Raw genomic sequence first — 22,022 nt, 5'->3', positions numbered from 1 at the left:
GGAGAGTGATGAGAGAAAAGTCTGAAAAAATAAAGGATAGATCTGTTGTTTCAAACCATTATATTTGGGTATGCCCTAAAATAATTTTGAAAAGCTATGCACATCTCAAATATTTTTATACTAACAATTAAACCTTTTAATCACATTTTCAAAAACTACATAGCAAAAAATTTCCACTCTATATATTAGTTATGATATTTTGAAATGGTTGCATGACACTTTTAAAGGTACCTAATGAAATTTAAATTCCAGGGTGAATTATTCATGATAGTCTATTTTAAAAAATAGATGGATACACTATTCTTTGTCTTATTTTTATTATTTTTTTTTTTTTGAGATGGAGTCTCATTTTCATCCAGGCTGGAGTGCAGTGGTGCGATCTCTGTTCACTACAACCTCCACCTCCTGGGTTCAAGCAATTCTCCTGCCTCAGCCTCCCAAGTAGCTTGGATTACAGGTGCCTGACACCATGTCCAGTTAATTTTTGTCTTTTTGGTAGAGACAGGGTTTCACCATATTGGCCAGACTGGTATCGAACTCCTGACCTCAAGTGATCCACCCACCTCGACCTCACAAACTGCTGGGATTACCACCACGCTTGGTTGGGTACCCTATTCTTATTGGAAATTATACAACATTCTTTTTATAAATTCCAAAAGTTACTTTTAATTTTACTTTTTTCACAGATTTTCTATGTAATGTAACAATTTTTATGCTTCTTACACTTCAATTAATGATCAAACTTTCCTGAAACAAAATAGAAATACAATAAAAATTACTTTAAAATTGTTTTTGTGACTATAAGACTAAACATGAAAATCTTCTAGATGATGTATTATAATAATTATCGTTAAATTTATTAAAATACTAAACATGATACTGAATTTTAAAAATAAGTAAAATTTTGTTAGTTTTCATATGATGAAGCTAACATTTATCTAGTTAATTTTTATACCCAAAATGAATTATTCTGAATGCTAGAATGAGATATAACAGTATTAGTTCTATGAATCCACTAACATAGTTTCACATAGATGCATTTTACATATCTTAGTGTCTTTCAAAATAACATGAGAGAATTAAGATTTTGTTAAATTTTAATGTATCTTTATCAACACAATAAATGTTGACAAAATGCTTTATTATTATAATGTGCTTTAAATATATTTCTGTGAACAACTACAAGCTGCATATTCAGGTTTTACTTTATGTATAATGTCTAACATAATGTAATTAACAAACCCTATTTTTAAATAAATTATCCAAATCAGATTTTTTTCAGAAAAAGCCAAAAAGCCTAACTTCATCATTTATTTCAAATATACAATATGCTATATGTTTGGAGGTATATTATAAAAACCAAATATTATAAAAACTAATGAGAGACAAAATGCAACACCCGTTTAAGGATGTTTTACTAAAATCAATCAAGATTAAAATTATATCGATATATTATTGTTAATTAATTTTTTTTAAGACTCCATTACAATATGTATTCAATATGCTATTTCTTATTGTTTATCTGTAATAAAGGAATGTCACATATAGTTAAAATCATAATTTACGTGGTGAGAAGTATGACAAAAAGCATAACATTATTTTGGTAAAGTTTGAGTGATAACATTGCTTTCTGTATATGATTTTAAGAAAAATTAAATGTCATGAATAAAATTTATAATTAATTTTATTAATCCTCTTATGCATTATGCCCAAACTTACTAAAGGAGAAATGTTTGAACTTCTAAAAGCAATCCATTCCACATATAATATATAATTTTATTTTAGATAAGTATAAGAAAGTATAAGAAAATATTAATCATTTTATTAAATATAAAATAATGATTTATTCTGGAATCAGTCTTCATGACATAGTTGATAAAATAGGCTCTTAGTTAAATTTATCAGTGGGGGTTCAGTAAATAAAACAGAGGCTCTAGGAGTATTATCAAAATGAGGAAATTACTACTGGCATTAAAGATTTTATGAATGTTGGGGGAGCTTAGAAAGTGGAGGTCTAGGAGGGGAGAGAGTCAGAAGCTCAAAGAAATTGTCACTAACCAATCCTCTGTAAGAACTAATGCGGGTAAAAAAGTCCAGGCTTGCTAGAAAACCTAAGAATCTGGGATGGTTTTCTGCCCAAGCTGCCTCAGGAGTTGCCTCCATGTGGCAGCTGCCCAGGAACTGCCAAGTCCAAGCTTCTTGTGGTGACCCAGGCTGCTGTTGGTCAGTGGTGCCAGCAATGGAGAGGCAGAGCAGAGGAGAGCAAGGACAAGTGGGGGTTCCAGGCGTCTTTCCAGGAATCTGTGTCTAACCTTAAAACAAACTGAAAAGAGATTTCTTGGAAATGTAGTTCTCAGCTTTTTCCCAGTTGACATCACACAATGCAACGCAGTAACTGATTATGAAACGCACACTGAACTGACAAGAAAATGCATATTTTAACCTGCAATGTTTTTCCATTGGAACACGAAAATTTTTGTAGTCCCTAAAACATTACAGTTATCTTCAAACATATCGATGACACTTACATATACTTCTTCATCTATTAAAAAGTACTTTTCAGCTAATGGAAGAACTTAGAAGCATGAATATATATACAAAATGAATTGCATACCTATGAGTAGGTGGAAGACCAGTTATTTTCATTTAATATTTTGAACCAAACACTCCTTTTGCTTTCCCTCATCTGTCTTCTCCATGAGGTCTCTGCCTCTTTTGAAAGCCAGGGGATGAAAGATGGGTGCTCCTCAAAAGAAAATTCCCATCACTGTTGCTGCCCACATACTCTATAAGAATGAATGTATTTAGAGCATCCAGACTAGTTCCAAAGCAAGTTATTTCTAAAGTCATGCTTTGTGTGTGTAATAGCCATGTGTTTAAGATAAGAACAGTCAGTAAGACCTCTGATGAGATAATTTTCCCTTTTTAGATGTTCCAAAGTAGTTTTCATGACTAAGAAATGTGCTATAATAAGATTCTGGATGAGTAAATTGTACGTATCTTTTACCCCTATAAGGTAGAGAAAGAGAAATTATGAAATGGTAGGTCGGAAAGGAAATTTTCCATTGTTAGAAGAGAATACATTTGGAAATTGAAGATTATGAAATTTATTCCTTTAAAACTACTCATTTTCAATCCTTTATATTGAGGTACACTGTAAAATAATTTTGAAAACTATGCATACCTCATATATTTTAGAATGACATCTAAAACTTTTAATTCAATTTAGAAAGATAAAAAATTTTTTATTGTATATAAATAGTGGTATTCTGAAATAAAATAGCTACATTATTCTTTAAAAGTACCTAATGGAATCTAAATACCAGAGTGATTTATCCATGATTGTCTATTTTAAAATACATGGGCAAGCTATTATTATTAGAAGTTATACATCATTCTTCTTTTTAACTCCTTCAAGTTACTTTTTAATTTTACATTTTTTGTGAATTTTATATTTGATGTAGCAGTTTTTGTGTTTCAAACACTTCATTTGATCTTCTATCACACTTTTCTGAGACAAAATATGTTACAACTGAAAACTGTATTGTGTAATGTGTTAAAGAATGGGGACCACGGTGTATAGGGTAGGAAGTGAAAGCAAGAGAAGACTGATAAATTTAGAGAAAAAAAAACCCATTTAGGGGAAGAAAGTTTGAGAACAGTTGGAGAAAAGTGCAGGAGTGGTAGTAAAATGAGAGACCAAAAATAATTGGAAGTTATAATTTGAGAGGACAATACTTAAATTTAATATTTCATAGAGAAAACATCTTAGTTCATAGCAGTTTTCAAATGTGGAAATAAATGGCTAAATCAGAGTCCAGACGAATTTTACTGAGTAACAGTCACAGAATTAAGAGGTTCAAATATAAGACTAATTCGTGTGCATATATTCAATTATTTAAAATCATGGCAAGGCTTTAAATAGAAAGGGGAAAAATATGTGCTCTTACATTTGTACAGCCACCAAAGATGGCAGTCAGGTAAGGCATAGAGAGCTTAGATTGGAGTTTCCTCATAAAACTATTTCCATCACCCCATAATAGATGCAAAATGGGTGCACTGGAAAAATCAACCAGATCCTGGAATAATAAGCTTCTGAGGGAAAGAGTAAGTCTACCGGTAACAAAATACCCCATCCTCCTAGAATTTGGAACAGTATCAAACCATAGCAGACTGAGTATTCCTTACAGCAAAATGTGTGAAATACTGTTAATGTAAAAATCAGTACTTTTTTTTTTTTTTTTTTTTTTTTTTTTTTCTGAGACGGAGTCTTACTCTGTCGCCCAGGCTGGGGTGCAGTGGCATGATGTCTGCTCACTGCAAGCTCCACCTCACGCCGTTCTCCTGCCTCAGCCTCCTGAGTAGCTGGGACTACAGGTGCCCACCACCGCCTGGCTAATTTTTTGTGTTTTTAGTAGAGACGGGGTTTCACCGTGTTAGCCAGGATGGTCTCAATCTCCTGACCTCGTGATCCGCCCGTCTCGGCCTCCCAAAATGCTGAGATTACAGGTGTGAGCCACCGCATCCGGCCAAAATCAGTACTTTTTAAATTGAATCTGAAACAATAGAACATAAGCCAAGGAAATTGCAGCAGACATTGTTCATTGCTTAGTCAATGACCATTTTCTCTTCCTAGAGCTGATATGAATTATTACAGTTCTCGCGACTCTATCTCTGCTTGACTCAAATAAATCCTAAATACACGAATCCAATCATGTTTCCCCATTCTATTAATCAGAGATTCGCTTAGAATTGAACAAGTAGATAAAAAGGGAATGAGAGAATGCAGAGCTCTGGGAAAGAAGAAAGAATGGCAAGAACTCTGTCTTTAAGGACATCACAGTGTCAATGAATTGACTAACCCACCAACCATGCATTCCCCAGACAGCTAGTTAAGGTAGATAATAAAGGCTCTTATTCCTTAAGACATTTGGGCATTTTAATTTGTTTTTGTTTTTGTTTTTTCCTTTCCTGAGACGAAGTCTCACCCTATCACCCAGGCTGGAGGGCAGTTGCAAGATCTTGGCTCACTGTAACTTCTGCCTGCCAGGTTCAAGCAATTCTTCTGCCTCAGCCTCCCAAGTAGCTGAGACTACAGGTGCCCACCACCACGCCTGGCTAAGTTTTTGTGTTTTTAGTAGAGATGGGGTTTTGCCATGCTGGCCAGGCTGGTCTTGAACTCCTGACCTCGTGATCCACCCACCTTGGCCTCCCAAAGTGCTGGGATTGCAGGCGTGAGCCATCACGCCTGGCTTTTAGTTTCTTATGGAGGAAAGCATCCTAAAGAAAGCAGTCATTTTTCCAACAATTTTACAATTATGGCTTCAAAACATTGCGAGTTAAAACATTATTATGTAAAGAGAGTAGAAAATGATTTCTCGGTGTGATTTAAGCACTCATTGTTTTTGACAACTTTATTATGACTCTATCAGCAATTCTTCCCAATTATTCTGTAAGATAAGGTCAAATTTTCATGATATTAACTATAAAGAAGCCAAGATGAAGAGAGATCAAGTCATTTGTTTCACAGAACCCAGGAAGTCTATGTAGTAATTCTCCCAGGCAAAACCTTTTCTCCCCAGTGTTTTCAAAGTATAATAAATAAAAATTATATATATTGCAACATTGCTAGTATACAATGTGATAACTTCATATATGTATATATGTATGTAGCAAAATGACTATTATAATCAAGTTAGTTTAAAAAGTCGTCACTTCACGTTTTTTTCTTTTTTCTTTTTTTGCTGTGTTGAGAGCACTTAGCATCTACTGTCTTAGCAAATTTCAATTTCAAGTACAATACAGTATCATTAACTATATTCACCATGCTGTACATTACATCTCCAAAGCATATTTATCTTATTATGGAAAGTTTATACCCATCAATCAACTCCATCCCCAACCTCTTCCACTGCCTCCTCCTCTGGAAAACACCATTCTCTCTCGTTCTGTGAGTCTGATTTTTTTAGATTCCATATATAAGTGATATCATGCAGTATGTATTTTTCTGTGTCTGGCTTATTTCACTTAGCATAATGTCCTCCATGCAATGATTTTTGAATACGACCCCAATAGCACAGGCAACAAAAGCAGAAGTAAACAAGTGAGACTACACTAAACTAATAATATTTTACCCGACACAGAAAACATTAAACAAAATAAAAAGGCAACCTATGGAATGGAAGAAAATGCTTTCAAGTCATATATCTTACAAGGAGTTAAAATCCAAATCTATAAGAAACTCATACAACTCAATAGCAGGCAAGAACTCTTGAATCAGAACTGTCTTCCTGTTTTTTCTTGCTCTGGTTCACTTTAGCGTTATGGACTGTCAGGCAGAAACATGTGTTTCCTCCACCTACAACCAGTAGTGTGTGTTAAAAATCATGGAAGTGCTGAAGTAACTTTTGTAATTTACAGTCTTTCTCCAAGCTGAATACTCTTGGGAATCAGCCAGTGGCATAGTCTTGGTGAGTTTTGTGCCCCTGTTTAACATTTATATAGAAATCTAATTACCGGAAAAATTCCTTGCTTCTGCTGACATTTTGACAAAGGTTTAAGAAATTATATAAGGGATTATTTCAACTCTGACAACGTGACAAAGAATTCTGCTAATTGTAGAGGAATTTTAACATACTTTCAGCATCGTCTCTCTTAATACCTTCACTGCTTTTGTTAAAAATATTCTAAGGGATTAGTTAATATTGAATAAAACAGTTTAAACAATTCTATCTTTAGAATATCCCCTCAGGAGATTATTTCCCTTTTTCCTTTGATAATATTTTGATATTTCTTTCATTTTAGCACATTTTCAGTCTTTAGCGACTCCAAATTAATACAACTAATTCAAATATTGGATTTAAATCCAAATTATAAAAACTCTATTAGAAATACTGCTAGTTAATATTGAGATTCACCATAAGCATTTAAGAAGAAAAACAAATTGTAAGCATTTTTATTTAAATGCATTTACCAAAATGCTAAACAAAGTATTTACTTTTTTTGACTGAGAAAATGGGCGGGAGACATGTGATTAATTCTGAGAGAGATTGGTTAAATATGTCAACTTAGTGCTGCAGAAATTGCATCAAACATATCTAAAAACATAAGTATACAAAGCGATCTCAAGTTTAAATTTGTTATTAGAGAAACACAATGAAAGAATAAAAGAGGTAGTAGAGAGAATCCCATAAAATATATAGCGCATTAGTATAAATAGTTCTCTTTATCTATTGGTAATAAAAATACCCATAGCCAGTTTAATTACCAGTATTTTGTATTTGGATTCATTTTGTGCCTAAATATGTTATTCTTTCTGTAACTTTACATGCATTTAAAATTTTCATATAGGATATTTATATATTCATTGTACTTTTTACTACATATTTTTCTATAACCACTTAATTTCTTTTTGAGAACAGGAGATTATAACCCATAAAATATAACTATAATTGAATTTACAGAATCATGTTTTTAATAAGAAGCGTCATGACTTTCAGCAAATTGTAAATTCGAAGGCAATTATTACATCTGTTTTTCTATCTTTATGTGCTCAGGTTATAGCCCAATGCCTTACATGAGGATGGTGCTCAATAAATGTTTATTAGCAAATCTGAGTATAATAATTTTGCCTTTTTAATTCAGTAAAATATGCACATAGAGGAATTAGTTTTTGAGAAGCAACATGATATTAGATAAAGTATGTGTTCTGAACTCAGACAAACTTTGGTTAGAATCTTTGGTCTGACAGTTGTTACCTATGTCACCGTAGGTGAGTTACATCACCTCTGTGAATGCAGTTTCCTCGCTTATAAAGTGGGGCATGCATAACCCATACTGTGTATCAGCACCAATGGCAATGTATGTAAAGTATCTGACACATTTGCCACAGGTATATACATGCATTAAATGCTGGCAGCTATCTTTATTGCTTAATTTTACTTTTGAATTTTCTATAAATGTAAGTATTTATATTATTCAAGCTTGATATGCAACAGGTAAATTTCATCATAGGTCAAGTTAATTTTTGACTCCATGTACTACTCGTTCATACCCTTCATCCTCTCCTCATTTTTTTCCCTGCCAGTAATTAATTCCCTGATGATAGCTCTTTGTTGTCAGTGTGGCTACTCTAACATGGATGGGTTTCCCAGCCCTTAAGCCAGGAATCGTCCCATACAATCTATATTTATTTTATCTCCTCATTCTTTTAAATAGTAACAAAAATTCAGTATTCCTTTGCAAAATAGTGAAATAACTTCTGCTCAATTATTAGTGAATGAGAATAAGTATATTTTTCTTTCCCAACAACACTTCTATCTTCACTGCTGCTTTTAATGTGAACACACAAAGATATGAAAAATAACATTTCTGCCCTCAAGCGGCTTCAAACATGATGGGAAATATTTACTATATGTTAGTAATAAAAAGAAGACAGTACTTACTTTTTCTAAATTTTAAAACCCTGCCTAACCCATTTTTATTTTTAAGCTTCTTCTAATCCTTTCTGTTTACAATGGTAGATGAAGATGTTATTCTGCAGGTTAAATCAGTTGAAATGAATACTCAAGCCAGTCCCTGACAGAGAGTAGGTTTCAGCAAATGCCTCTTGGATTAATTATTAAAAACAAAATCTTGCATCTGACTCTAAAAATAAAAGAAAATTATAGCATGTGCCATAAATTAAAGTGCCAACATTTTCTACTGAATTTCAGACAATTTGTCACCCTATTTTGGGGAGGTGGGTCCAGGGACAGTGTGTGGGAGCAGAGATGGAATCAAAGATGCACGTTGAAGGATGAGTCACTGGGGCGCACAAGTTGCGGGGTGGCAGAAACTTCATCTGAACTAATTTGGAGTTCTCAAATTTATTCAGAGTGTGTCCAAATTAAAAAAACAAAAAACAAAAAAACAAAACACAAAACAAAACAAAAAAACAAGTATTTCTAAGGTATGAGAGATTTGGAACATCTCATTTTTGTTTGTTTGTTTTATTTGTCCTTGCTGGTATCCATTGAAATTCTAGTTTCTAGGCTCTTCATTTTGATAGGCAAAGCTAGTAAAAGAACTAATTTTGCTTTATGTTGCTGTGATGTAAGTTCCCAGAAGCTACAGCCAGTCAATAGTTTGTCTGGGATGGAAGTGTGTATTTTAGAAGATTTTAAAAGAAAATCTTTTAAATGTGATTTTAGAAGAAAAATCTGGAAAAAAAGTTAAGATTTCAAATATATTAGACATTGATGACATATTCAAACAGTAATGAATAACTCATTGTAATAAACTGAAGAGGAGTTTTAGACAGTAAAAGAGTCTTCTTACACTGGCAGAGGAAATAAAATCAGATTTAAGCATACCAAAGTCAAGGCAGGGAAAAAAATCAAAATCAACAGTTTGTAGGGCTCTGTGTTTGTCATTGTTGCCTAACCAAAGGCAAGAATCAGGTCACAAACAATCTCCTGACCAGGCAGCGTCTGTTACAGGATGCAGCACAGATTTTCTATTGATTGTTATGGCCAGAATAGGTAAGAAAGAAAAAGAAGGAGGAGGAGGAGGAGGAGGGGAAGGGGAAGGGGAAGGGGAAAGGGAAGGGAAAGGGAAGGTGAAGGAGAATGAGACAAGTTCTTCCTGGAAAAATCACTGGCTGGAAGATGTAAAATTAGTATTTGCTGAATTAACCACCTATTATTTATAGTTTGGTGAAGATACATTGGCTAATAAGTAAATATTTGATGGCTTATTCTATGTGGGTCTTATGTGATTCTCAAATTATTCTTTAGTTTTCTTTATAAAATTCAAGATAAATTAACTCCAGGATCACTGAAGACACTCAGAGGCCACAGCTAACAGCAGTTTAAGTGACTCCTTTAACAGACTGACTACAAACAGCAAAGTTACAATAAAATGTGATTTATTTTATCAATTCTGACCAAAAAGAAATAACTCATAATTTGTTACTGATTATGCTGCTGTAACAAAGAGTATGGATCATCAGAAAGATTAGGAATTTAGAAAAAAAAAAAATGTAGGACCAGGACAAAGTATGAAGAAGATAGTTCAGGAGGAGATTGTCAAAAGGAAACCTCATAAACATTTTCTCCAGTGATCTGATAAAGACTGTATCAGTGTTCCATCAGAGATGCCAACACAGTGGGAGTGATCTAGAACACTGATTTATTGTATGAGTGGGACCTCAAGCAATGGTGAGAACAGGTAGATCAATCTATGCAGGTTATTGTCTGTTGTCTTGATTCCAGGTCAGCCTGACCATCCATTGGGAAATAAAATGGTAAAGCTGAGACCTGTAGGAACAAATCAGAATCCATGAAGGGGCGGCTACTGCTATCCACAAGGATAGAGTAGAATCAACGTCTGTCTGTCACCACCTGTAACCATAATGCCCGGATGACTATCAAAGGTGTCACTCTTTGCCAAAAAGCTACACTCCACTTGGCCCAAAACCTGAAGAAGTTGCACACTTGATGAGAGCTGAAGGAAATTAAGGTCTCATGTCCCATTCTGTCAAAGTGAGCTAGCAGATCAGCAAAAAGCTACATGAGCATCCATATATTCAGAGATTAAAATCTGACTTTGAAATCTGGCACAAAATGACTTGTGGCCAATGCCTACAGGGAAAGGAACTCTGGGAAATACATTTTCAGATTAGGCAGGTACATAGTACAAAATTACTACAGATAGTTAATACCATTTATATTAATTATAAATTAGTATTTTTAAAAATCATTTGTTCCCAGTAATGTTGATTTATGCTTATGAAGTACTTACTAAGTAGTTTATTGGTTATTTGATGGTGTAATAATACCAGTGCTAGGTTGTATGACAGCAAAATATATGCTTAAAATACCAACAAAATCAAAGGACTAAAATTGAATATTTTAAACAAATTTGAAATAATTTGATATATCCAAAAATATGTCAAAACAAACATTTTGGGTTTATTTTTTGTTATTTTATAGCTTGGTGGTGTTTTATATTGAACTGTGTATTACTGAATGGGCAATAGGTAAAAGCATAGCATAATCTTAAATGTAGCTTAAGATCACCAAAGAGACTAAGCCAATCTTTAGTTGTACAATTATCAGACAATAACTGGGTTGTCTATACAAAAATCCTAAGGTAAAACAAAAAGCTTTTAAGGATTGAACAAGTAAAACCTTAACAGACAAAATCCAATCAGCTTTTGAAGTCACCTTCCTGATAGCTAGGCTGGGAGTACCAGAGATTAGCAGCACTCCTTGTAAAACAAAGTCTCAGTAGGGCCCATGCTCTATATGTGCTGAATTTTGTACCTCTAGTAGAAGTAGAAATCTGTTTTATGTTATCTGTCTGGAATTTTAAACATATGAAGACTCAACTTCATAGGAAACTATAGAAATACAAAGTCTAATGTTTTCTTTCATTTTATGAATAAATAAAAACTAGTGGTGACATGCCAACTCTCACAAATTCATTCAGGCATGCCAAATTGATTTGTGCAAATGTAAACAGATTTTAAACCCCCTTTTTATTTCCCTTTTATATATTGTGTGTCCTCACAGAAACTGATGGAAAAATCTGTGTAAATAAACTGAGCTTCCAAACTAAGGTTACCAGACAAAATACAGGACATCCAGTTAAACGTGAAATTTCAGATAAACCATACTTTTTATAGTATAAGTACTGCCTGGTACATAGAATATTGCATGGGGCACACTTATGAGAAAAAGGGTATCTGTTATCTGAAATTAAAGTTTAACTGGGTGCCCTGTTTTTTATTTGAGGTATCTGGCAACTGTACCCTGAGCATATGGTAGAAAATTAATATCAAAAATGCGTATCTGAATTATAGGAATGCTCCCCATAAGGAAATGCTAGACAGTCTGTCAGAAGGCTAGAAAGGAATCTTTTTGGAGACTACGTGTAAATTTTCATGATGGGGAAGAAGTCCCCTGCCTCTTTATCCCCATCTTCATTCCATCCCAGGGACCACGTTATTCTTATAACCAGTTTAGCCTGACAGGCCTTCCTGAGTCAACGAAAGTAAACAAGATTGGCTTTTTACCTTTTCTCCCAATGTTTCTTCGAGCAATCTCAGCTGCTAATATCGAAAAGGAATGAAAAAGATTCTGTTGTCATAAAAGTGCTTCCAGTTTTTTTATTATGCACTGTGGTGATATAACTAGCTTAAAAAGTAATCTTTCAAACTATCAAGAGAGTAAGAAAGGGCTGCTGAAACCTCAGAAAGATAAAAATAGAAAAAATGTTAAAACTGCAACTGATGCCATTCTAATGTTTTCAACAGCTTCAGAGTTTTTAGAGTTTAACCTTTAAAGAAATATTAGGAAAGAAGGGGACAAAGGATTATAAATAAGGTCTATAGCTACAAAACAGATGAATGAAAAAAAAAAAGGAACAAACAAAAATCAGTCAAGTGAGTGAGGTTTTAAGCTGTATCCCCTCTCCTATGCCCTGTAAAAATAATTATAAAGTATGTAAAACAAAAGTTATTTGTATCATTGCAAAGGTTTATTGCTGACTGATTTTTAGTGATTTTTCCAGTTAAGTTGTGTTGACGCCCATAGTCTTAGTTATAGGAAGCTAAGAGTAGGAGATTTTAGGATAAAATCAATATAATATAGCTCCTAGGAGCAGAGCCTTTGTAATTCAATAGATTGGAATAAAATATGGATTCTGCTCCTTAACGAACATATGATTTTGAACAGGTAAACTACTTAACCTTCTAAAGCCCTAGTTTGCTTTCCCCATTTGTAAGCTGTTGTTATTAATGGGGCCTATTTTATGGGGCTGTGCCATGATTAAGTGAAAAAATGTATGTAAAATTCTTGGAATAGGGCCCACCAAGTAATTTGCTCTAAGATAATTATTACCTATGATACAGCTCATTTGTTCCTAATGAATTTATTTCATTAATTATCCAGAAGAAACATATGAAGTTTTGCCTGGGTAAGACTGGTAAGGAGAGCTAAATGAGCATATGGAAGCACACAGAGGAAAAAGATGTGTTCATTCATTCATTGATTTAGGAAATTCATCCTGAATACCTACTATGTAGGAAGCACTGTGGGAGTCAAAGGTGACAAAGCTGAATAAGCCACTCCCTGTCCTGAAGACTATACCAGCTAGTGAAGGAAACACACAAGGTACGAGCCACTGTTTTACAGTGTTTAATGCAGTGATACAGATATTCACAGGGTGAAAGACACTTGCCAAAGTCTGGAAGAACAGATAAGGAGTCATCCTTGGATATACATATCTTTGTTTAGTCTTGAAATATGTAGATGAATTATTCATAAAAAGGAGAATATTTAGAAGGTGTTTACAACATATCTCCAGCTTGGGATTTCATTGTAGCATAGAGCAGGGACTTATAACATCAATAGGCATCTAATACAAAGCTTGACACAAGAGCGTCAGGAGATTAATCTAGAGTGAAAGCCAAAACCAGATAGTGGAAGGTCCTGTGTAAAGTTATGTGTTTAGGTCTTATTTTGAGGGCAGAAAGAGACTAAGCATGGAATTTAATGAAGGGGGAGATATAGATCAGACTTTTCTTGTTGAAAAGATCGCTCTGGAAGCAAGAAGAGATTTTATTGGAGGGAAGTGTGTGGAGAGGCAGGAAGACTCCATCTACTGTGTCATTAAGGTGAGATTCTGATTAAGAAAATGGAAATGGCAGTAGAAATAGTAAAGAGGGAAGGGAATCAATAAATGTCTAGAAAGTAGAATGAGCAGGATCAGAATGTGAGGGTCAAAGGGAAAGAAAGGGTTAATCAATTATCTCTGCCAAGTAGCTGCTTTAGGACACAGGTTAGAGGAAGCCAGAAAAAGGGCAGCACATCCGGTTTCTATTAAGTCCTTAAGTAACTGACAGCATCAGCAGGATAACCTAAGTGTGAAGGCGTTAGGGTGAGACTATTTCAACATATCCTTACCTGTTAGGCTTTTAATTTTTCTGAAAATCCAAAAGTAGTATACAGCATCCAGGTTTTAAAGTTCTTGGCCAATGCAGTGCATAATTTCAATTAGCCTTTTCATTTCTAAAAGAAGTTTCAGGTGAAAATATGTTTCTACCTCCAATAAAGAGAAAAGAAAGCAGTCAAGGGTACAAGATTTGTGTTAAACTTTGCCTTTAGTGGACAGCGAGGCATATGTCATAAATTCGTTCATAAAAGTTTCTCAAAAGAGTGAAACCTAGATATTTCTAAAGTATTTCACATGAGAATGAAATGAAAGCAAGAGCACTAGTAAAAGCAGATTTAAATTTAGGAATGGTGTCAAAACATACATGGGAAGATAAAGCTTCATATGAGCAAAGAGAATAATAAAAAAAGCATGCAATATAAATTGAATACCTGATGAGCCTTCAATGACTAAACTGAGGAGAGTCCTTCTCCTTGGGAGGTCTAGTACTAAGGAACTTGGTGTATACATTTTAAAACAACATCAACATTACTTATTAGAATAAGAATTTTATGACATTGGTAGAGTATATTGAAATGGCAGATTAATGTGAAGTCCCAATTTTCAGTAGCTTATAACTTTGGCAGAACATTTAATTTCAAATGCAACTTGGCATGAGTTTACTCTCTGTCAGACTTCAGTCCTGCCAAGTTTGACAAACATCCAGTTCAGCTGTTTTGAGCTAATGTGAATGCCAAAGTAAAGATTTTTTTTTTTTTTGCATTCAATTCAACACCATTTTTCATTATAAAAAGCAAAAATGAGTAAATGAGTGTTTATTGTCAGGCTTCTTAATTAATGTAAAACAATCCTCACAAAAATCAGAAATGCAAAGTGATTCAGTGAGCAAAGTAATGGACTGAGGACTCCATAGAACTAATTCCAGATTTGCTACCAATTCACTCTTACTGTTTAAACTTGGAAAAGTAACAGCCTCTTTGTAGCTCAGCTTATTCAACAGTAAAATTAAGAGATTAATACAAACTTGCATAATCATAGTCATGAAAATGGCAGTAAAGCAGTTTTCAAATTTAAACACACAAAAACAACTTGTCTTTTCAATATTCTTGCTTTCTGGTTTTTTTTTTCTTTTTTGGTTGTTGTTCTCTTTTTTATGGAGATAAATAAATTTGGATATGCAATGATAATCAGTCTGAAGCTGTACAAAAAGTCGAAGTCCTTTGATGCATAAACTAGGCCCTGGGAATTAGGATCCTTGGGCAGGTATATTTATTCTTTTGGGTCATTAGATATCTTTTAGTAAAATAATATTTTGTTCACCATTTTGTAAGTTACTGCGTCAATATAGGAAACAACACACTAGTGGCTTGAAATATTATTGTGTTCTGCTGCAAAAACCTCAAGGTTTCCATGGAGAGATGGCTTTTGCACCAAGAAAACAAAACAAAGCAAAACAAAAGAGCTTAGTAGGTTAATGTAAAGGATGTACCACATACCTTCTTTTTTTTTTTTTTTTTTTTGAGCTAGCGTCTTACTCTGTTCTGTCACCCAGGCTGGAGTGCAGTGGCTCAATCGGCTCACTGCAAGCTCCCACTCCCGGGTTCAAGCGATTCCCCTGCCTCAGCCTCCCGAGTAGCTGGGACTATAGGCGCACGCCGCCATGCCTGGCTAATATTTTGTATTTTTAATAGAGACGGGATTTCACCGTGTTGCCCAGGCTGGTGTCAAACTGCTGAGCTCAAGTGATCCGCCTGCCTCGGTCTCCCACAATGCTGGGATTACAGGAGTGAGCCACCATGCCCAACCCCCGATGTACCCTCTTGCTATAGGTAATAAATAAAATTTCTTTTTTTTTTTTTTAGTCACATTGTGGATCGGTAAGGTCTTTGAAATATTTAAAGACTGTTTCAATTGCCTCTTAGACATCCTAAAATACCAAAGTTACTTAGTTATTTAGATTATATAAACATAGAAAATATTGAGCCTAACAATTTTTCCATTTACTCATGTATATACTGCATAGCACACACTGGAGATAAGTAAATAAATTACGTTTAATTAAATAATTATACACAATGTCCAGATATTCACGATTGTATGTGAATAAATACAGATTTACAAGCCTGTATAATGTTATATATCGAGTATTTTTTGTTTATTATTATTATCTATATTATTTTAAGCTTCCGCCTTGAATAATGAATTCCTTTGATCACATTGGAATGCTTAATTCTAAAACCAAGAGGACATCCATGCCATCAATTTTTTTTTTTTTTTTTTTTTTTTTTTTGAGACAGTCTTGCTCTGTCACCGGGGCTGGAGTGCGATCTCGGCTCACTGCAACCTCCACCTCCCAGATTCAAGAAATTCTCCTGCCTCAGCCTCCCAAGCAGCTGGGATTACAGGAGCCCACACCATGCCCGGCTAATTTTTTGTTTGTTTGTTTGTTTGTGTTTTTGAGACGGAGTTTCACTCTTGTTGCCCAGGCTGGAGTGCAATGGCATGATCTCGGCTCACTGCAACCTGTACCTCCGGGGTTCAAGCGATTCTCCTGCCTCAGCCTCCCGAGTAGCTGGGATTACAGGTGCCCGCCACCACACCCAGCTAATTTTTTGTATTTTTGGTAGAGATGGGGTTTCATTATGTTGGTCAGGCTGGTCTCAAACTCCTGATGTCAGGCGATCCACCTGCTTCAGCCTCCCAAACTGTTGGGATTACAGGCGTGACCCACAGGACCCAGGCCCTGTGCCATCTATTCTTAACCTCATTCTTCAAAAAATATGTTTGTGTTTCCTACCAAAATAGTGCTGTTGAGTATCAGGTTGCTATAGAATAACATAAGTTGTAAACATTAGAACTTGAAAAAGTGGCCGTCAAGTAGAAGTTTGCAGAAATAGTATAAAGTACATTGAACTATGTATGTAGCATTTTTCTAATCTAAGAAAAAGTATACATTTCATTGTAAGACCTTCATCAAGTATGTAACTTGAGTTCGACCTAAAATTATATGAACTTTATGATTCTATTGGTCAGAAATCTGCTTTGCTATTGATGATAAGTTCAATAATTTCTAGAATGTGATTGGTTCACCAGACACCTGTTATCAGACTTACATTGCAGATTGTTGCTGACTTTTAATCAATAATTAAAAACACAACATAAAAATGTTGTTGTGTTAAGCCTGCTGTTTTTTGCAATGATATAAATATGAAAGAATGGACTATTATTTTTAGTCCAAAATTATCACTATGGAAAACAAACCTAACACTAAATTTAAGTAGTCATTTGACTTTATTTACATTGTTTAATAAAATATATAGTAAAAGCTAAGAATGTCTTATTATTAAGATTGTACTTCAAACGCCTTTTAAAAATAAATTAGTTTAGAGCTAAAAACAAAATGCCTACACTAGTAATTTTTGGTTGTCTTCCTAAGACAGATGATATAAAAAGCAAAATTTGTAAGGCGAGCTGTGAAGGATAGCCACATAAAGGATCAGCCTTGCAGCTTATCTTTCTCTTCTCCAGGGAAGCTGACATTTGTCTTATTTTAACCTATTAGACTCTTTTTTTTTTTTTTTACTTGAAAAATTTATTTCATGTTTTAAAGGAAACTTATATAATAATCCACTTAGAATATTTTTCAATTCCTCTTATAGTAAGAAGTACGGTCCTACTAGAATAAGTCCGTATTGATCACTTTCTCTCTGATCATATCTTACAAACTCTGATGGGTCTTAGTCTGTATATTTTGATTAATATATATTATAATGAAAATTATATATGACCTTCATACCTTCATGTTTTCTCTTCTCTGTTGGTGGAACAACTTGCTACCTATTAGTAAATTTGTTGATGTCATTATCATTTGGCAAACACAATTTATGTCACAATTAATACCATTTGCGGGTGGAGAACTGCAAGTCCATTTGAGACATTTACACTCATCAGGGACTGAAAACAGCCTGTCTTTTATTCCACTTGTAATTCTGTGAAATAACAATAGAGAATATCTCAGTTATATCCCTAGGTGATAATCATTTACATTAACCAAACTCATAGTATAAACATTTATAAGCAGAACTATAAAATACGAGATCTTGTTAATAGAAAAAAAGAAAGAAAAAAGGTATATCTGTCATTAATACTGGGCATACCCTCTTGTTTAGTACAGATAATATTACAAATCAGAAAGTGTTCTGGCAACTGTAAAATCAGAATGAATGGAGTTCATGATGTTGTATAATGCAAATATAAATGAATATTGGCTTGATTAATTTTTCTTCCATATTACAGACAAAAATTCTACATTGTATAGTGTGATTAGCAAAAGCAGGCATGCCCCAGTGTAGATAAAGAACATATATGGGTAGCTTCTTATTCTTTCATTTTCCTTTCTTGTATATTCTAGCCTAACTCTTATCTTGCATCAATATAGTTTTGACATTTTGTAGTTATTAGTTAACTCCCAACAGCTACATTTTTACTCATTTTTGAGAAATGGAAGAGACTTTTTCTACATAAGCATATCATTTATCAGGGTGCTTTTTGTTGGTGGTGGTGGTGGTAGTGTTTTTATCTTACTCATTTTGTGCTGATTTTTAATCAATTTCTATTACAAAGAATGACTTTTACCAAGCTTACTCACAAAATCTGAAATTGGATCGTGCTTAGAGCCGATAGCATTCTACTAACAGACTGTGGTGATAAATTTACTTTTTTGTACCTCAAAGGTGTCTCAGTCTGTTTTGCCTAGAAATACGACCTCAGGAAAGTTTATCTGAGGTAGATGTCTTGGAGGTGCTACCAGTGATTTAAGATTGTTATATGTCTGAAACACAAAAATATTTATCTTAATTTTAGAAATCGTTTTATTGAAAGTTAAACCTGATAATTAGGCAGGCAAATTGTTAACTTTGCAAACAAAAATTTTAAAAGAAACACAATTGGTAACCTTGATAATTATTATTCTATAAGTATGAGCCAGAGAGAAATTAGTTTTGAGGATAAATGTTAAATGATGATACAGTTTCTTTCCAAGCATTATAGAGGATGCAAATGTTCCCATGAAACATATTGAATTTAGTAATAATTACACTATTAAAGTGAGAGAGGAAACTAAATTGCCATAGAATAAATTTAAATTTAAAACATAATTATATTAATCAAATATAAGCTAAACTCTTAGAACTAGTTATCTAAAAACAAAGCACTTTGCATATTTTTATACTTCTTTCTATTTCAAGAATGGAGTCAGCACCCTAAAACAATTCAGAAGCTCTTGAACAAATCTTTTAGAGTCTCAGCATTTATATTTTGGACTCAATGTATTGCTACAAGGCTTTGCTGTTTATCTCTTAATCCTTTATTGTTTAATAATCTTTTTTCACAGATGGTGACATGCAAATTACATTTTTCCAATGTAAATAGTGCTGGGAATGCAGATTTAAAACCTCAATAAATCAGATTTGTGTTAGGTGGCAATGACAATGAAGAAAAGGACACATGGAGATGCCAAACAAACTTCTTGTTTCATTTCACTCCTTATGGCCTTTTGATTCCTAAGCAGGTGGGGAATCATCCAAACAGATTGTATCCCAGTATTAACTCAATCTTATCAACTGTTTACATTGAATTTAGAGTGAGTACTTGTCAATTCACATAATTTCTTTAAGATGTCTATGCCTGCATTGCCATGAATGAAAGGAAAACTGTCTGAACTTTGGCACAGTTATATGTTGTATTTAACAAAACCTCCTCCCTTAGAACAGTCAGCTTCTTTCCACTTCGAGGAAATATAGGTGACTTTCTTCCCACTGTGATTCGGAATTTGTCTTCCTGAGTTACAATACAGCCAAAGAAAGCTACTCTCATTAATTTGTCAACCATATCCAAATCATGTACATAATAGAATGCTAGAATGGTAAGTACCTACTTAAAAAACTAACAAGTAAGAGGAAGATTTGGCAAACTCTTAGAACCAATGCTGCTATAAATGAAATAACCCTTCTAAAAGCTGTTACCATTTAAATATCCTAAGCGATATTAAAAAAGAATAGATTTGGCACTTCAACCCACATTCCTACTCAACCGACTCTTTCAAATATGGTTTTTTCTTAATGAGCATTGGCATATGATTTTAAAGCTGATTTGGATTCATGCTATGAGTTAGAAGCAGAATACTATTTCTCTCTTTAATACCTCAAACATAGTTTCATTTAAAAGACTGTGGCACCTTGTTTCCACATTAATTTTGGTATTAAAAAATCAAAGGGTGAATATAATGAGAAAAAGGTCCAGATAAAATATGTGATAATGATTTTCCAGCCAGTTTTACCTTCAATAAGCTTGTTTACTATGAAATCAGCAATTGTCAGACAAGAAAACATCAGTAATACAGCCCTGATGACTTAGGTTGAACTGGACCTACACAGGGTAAAACTGGCAAATATAAAGACTCAATAATTAGCCACGGGAAAATGGACCAGCATCTCTCAGGACTGCAGCAGCTATAAGAACTTATGCAGATAATTATCAGCAAATAGGCAGAATATCAAATGTCATAAAGAGAGAACAAATCTGTATGCAGTGGAAAGAGAGATGCCATACTGGATCAATATACAAAGCCATGATGCTAAACTCGTCTTCAGTTTGGTACGTTTGGCTAGAGAGGGTGGTCATTTAAAAGATACAAATTCACATACTTTGCCCCACAGATTTTGATTAACAGAACAGTCTTAGATTGTGAAATTTTGTTTGTTCTCTTGTTGGCTTGCTTGTGTGTTTTTTAAGCTCCTTGGCTGATTTTAAATTGCCTCAAGGGTTAAGAAGTACTTATCTCAGAGAAGATACATAACAGGCAAACCTGAATCAGAAAAAAAAAAAAAAAAAAAAAAGGCAAAATTCTTTGCAAATCGAGCCTTACTGAGAAATGTAGGATCTTTCTTATCTATCCAATTTGTGGAGTTCCTGAAATTATATCCTTTTCTTTTTCATTCCTGGTTGCCACACCTGTTTCAAGTTTTCTCAACTAGGCACAAGTATGGTAGTATGCACATTATCAAATGTAGAGTCCTTTCGTGAGGAACTGTTGACCAGTGATGTAGCTTGTAAGCTCCTTACGATATCATCAGGTTTTTTTCTAGTACTTCAACTCTACTCGTGCTCTATTGGTATACAAATAAATTTGATGTTTATTTATAAAATAAAATGTATATATAGTGAAAGCACAAATCTTAATTGCACAGTTCAAAGAGATTTGATAAATATATATAGCAGTTACTACCAGCTAAACCAATATATAGCACATTTCCATAATCTCAGGTTTCATCACTCTGTGATTAATGTTAACCTTCCATTCGGTCAACATGCTCTATGGGAAACTATTGTATTTTTATAATAATAGATTAATATTACTTGTTATTGAATACCATATAACAGGAACCATGAAATGTATACTCTATAACATCCGGCTTCTTTCATTTGCTGTCATATTTTTAAGAACCACCCTTATTGCTGTGTGTATCAGTTCATTTTTTCTATAACTAAGTAATGTTCCATTATGGCAATACACCATGATTAATTTACTCATTCTCTTGTTGATGGTGTATGGCAGACACACCTGACAGCAGCAACTTAGGCATAGCCTGAGAATGACCCTGTATGTCAGATGCACCTGATATAAATAACTTGAGCATATCCTGGAAATGACTCTAGCTTCTAAAAGGAAAGCGTGTTTGGAGTTCTGAGCTAAGGAATCTGGGAGTGGCCAACCCAGAGAGTAATTCCTTATCTATGAGAAACATCTGAACCTCTGACCCATCCCTTGGAACATACAGGGGATCAAGGCCCTTTGATTGGGTTAAAGTTTTCCAGGTGGAGGTTGCTAGAGGGAGGGGGCTAAGTGAAAACACTGTATGAACTACCTGCGTTTTATAAACAGTAGTGACTCTCCTGCCCAGATTGCCACCACTGGATCACCTTACCTATAAGTCCTCTCAATAGACCATATGTTTTGTTTGCTGGTTCCAGGTCTCTTCCTTGGCCTTCAAATATGGTGCTATCCCTATTGAAGTTAATAGGGG

This window comes from Macaca thibetana, chromosome 1 (genome assembly GCF_024542745.1).
Source record: "Macaca thibetana thibetana isolate TM-01 chromosome 1, ASM2454274v1, whole genome shotgun sequence".
Taxonomy (NCBI): Eukaryota; Metazoa; Chordata; class Mammalia; order Primates; family Cercopithecidae; genus Macaca; species Macaca thibetana.
Note: the sequence above shows the minus strand (reverse complement) of the source record.